This window comes from Panthera uncia, unplaced genomic scaffold, assembly GCF_023721935.1.
Source record: "Panthera uncia isolate 11264 unplaced genomic scaffold, Puncia_PCG_1.0 HiC_scaffold_591, whole genome shotgun sequence".
In the NCBI taxonomy this organism is placed as follows: Eukaryota; Metazoa; Chordata; class Mammalia; order Carnivora; family Felidae; genus Panthera; species Panthera uncia.
In genome coordinates this window covers 13,980-16,481 of record NW_026059750.1, presented here as the reverse complement: position 1 = coordinate 16,481, position 2,502 = coordinate 13,980, and positions in this window count along the sequence as shown.

Sequence of the window (2,502 nt, the reverse complement as noted above, 5' to 3'; positions counted from 1 at the left end):
GTATTACCATTTTCTGTAGATACCTGTAACGGAGGGACACTCTATAGCAGCATGTGGAATTCTCCCTAAATCTTTTTTTTTTTTTTTAGGTTTTATTCTATTTCATTAAATGGATGCACATAAGCTTTTAATCATTCTTCAGGTGTTGGACATGCAGGTTGATTTTCGCTGTTGAAATCGATATAAAAATTTAAACGATATTATAATTAGTTCTTGTCATCATTTTTCAGTAAGATGATGGGGTAATTCCCCAGCCAAAACTTGCAGGGTCAAGGAGGTTCTGGAGTTTAAATTTTCTTGAACATTAAAAATTGGCCTCCAAAAAGGTTAAAGTTATTAAGGTACTCAACAAGTAGTTTTAAAATGGTTGGTTTTTCCACACCATGTGCCAAATCATTTTACTTTTTATAATCTTATAGTTGAAAAAAATGTTGCTTGCATTTCTTTAAGTTAAATGTCTTTTATATTTTTAGTCATTTGTATTTTTCTTTTCTTAACTGCCTGACTATAAATTTTCCACTTTTTTCTTACTTGATATCTTGTGGTTTTTTTATACATACATGCACATATTCACAAACATGGTGCTTACATTTGAAAGAACTTGGAATTTTATGACAAGTTTAAATATTCAGGGCTCTTTAGTTTCTCTAAATTTTCATGAAATTATTCTAGTGTTTTTTCTCATTAGGCATGATGCTTTCCTTGATTTTCAATATAGATACAGATAATTATTTTTGAAAATGAAGACTTGGACATATTTATCTACCTGTTCCAAGTTTTATCCTTAAGCAGCATAACTAAGTCCTGGAGATCTAATGCCCAGCATAGTGACTATAGACAACAATACTGTATTACAAACTTCAAAGTTGTTAAGAGGCTAGATCTTAATTGTTCCCACTACAAAAGAGAAATGGTAATTATGTGACATGATAGAGGTATTAGCTAACTCTACAGTGTTAATCACATTGCAATACATAAATGTATCAAATCAACACATTGTATATCTTAAAGTTATACAATGTTATATGCCAATCATATTTTAATAAAAAAAAAGTCAGGACTGAATATTATTCTGTGTATATTTTTAATGCAACATGCTAATCATACATTTTTTCCCTCTGATCTAATTAAATTATATATATATAATATATGATGTGATATATATTGTAATGTATATTACTTTATATATATATATATTTACTAGAATTGCCTATTTTGAACCACCCTTGTATTTCTGTCATTATTCATTCATACCATCAATATTTATTGTGTGCCTAAAGTCTGGCAGGTATTTTCCGGGATGCTAGAGACTCAAAAATAAACAAAACATGTAAAATCTTTGCCCTAAAGTTATATAGTTATTTTAAAATACCAGTGTGTTCTCTTTTTTAACACCGGATTTCTTACCTGAGTATTGATTTTAATAAATCATATTCATTTGAATTTTGTTATCAGTATTATTCTGACATCAAAAAATATTTTTAAGCTTCACCTGAATTACTGCTCTGGAAAATTTTAAATTGCATTGGAATTAGATTCTTGGTTTGAAATTACTTACTATGAGACCATCTGGGCCTCTCAGTTTTTAGTGAGGTTTTTTTCTCAAATAGTTTAGAATTAATCTGCTTGAAATTACTGGCTTGTTTAGATTTTCCATTTCTTCTGGGACTAATTTTGGTAATTTATGTTATTTCTGTAATACAATACATTTAATCCTGGTTTGCAGAGAATTTTACACAAATTATTCTAAAGAATTTTGATACATATGTTTTAAGTTCCTTTCTGGTTTTTTTCTTTCTTCATTTTTAATTTTGCCAGCATAGCAAAAATTTTCATATATTAACCTAGTATCATTTTATCACTTAAAATGTATAAACTAACTAGTTTTGAAGTTTTAATAATACTACTGATTTAAGCCTTTAAATTTTTACTTTGTTATTTCCATCTCCATATGTGGGGATGTTTTTCCCAAAATTTTTAACATTGAAAATGCAACAATTAAAAAAAAATTCTTATTTGGGAATATATGAGTTTAAGACTCTGGATTTTTTTTTTTTTTTTACTAAGGTTAGGTTTAGCATTATCTGTTTTTAAAACATACGTCCTTTATCATTATTATGTCTATATTGTGTAGTTTTGCTTTGTAGTTCACCTTTAAGAGTTGTACAATAGTGTTTTACCTGTAATTTTTAAGTATTTTGAGATAATTTTAGATTTTCTTTCCTCAATTTTAAATATTACTCCATTGTAGGGGCACCTGGGTGACTGAGTAGGTTAAGTGTCCGACTTTGGCTCAGGTCATGATCTCACGGTCCGTGAGTTCGAGCCCCGTGTCTGGCTCTGTGCTGACAGCTCAGAGCCCGGAGCCTCCTTCCGATTCTGTGTCTCCCTCTCTGCCCTTCCCTCACGCGCACTTTCTCTCTCTCTCTCTCTCTCTCTCTCTCTCTCTCTCTCTCTCTCTCCTCTCTCAAAGAATAAATAAACCTTAAGAAAAATTTAAAT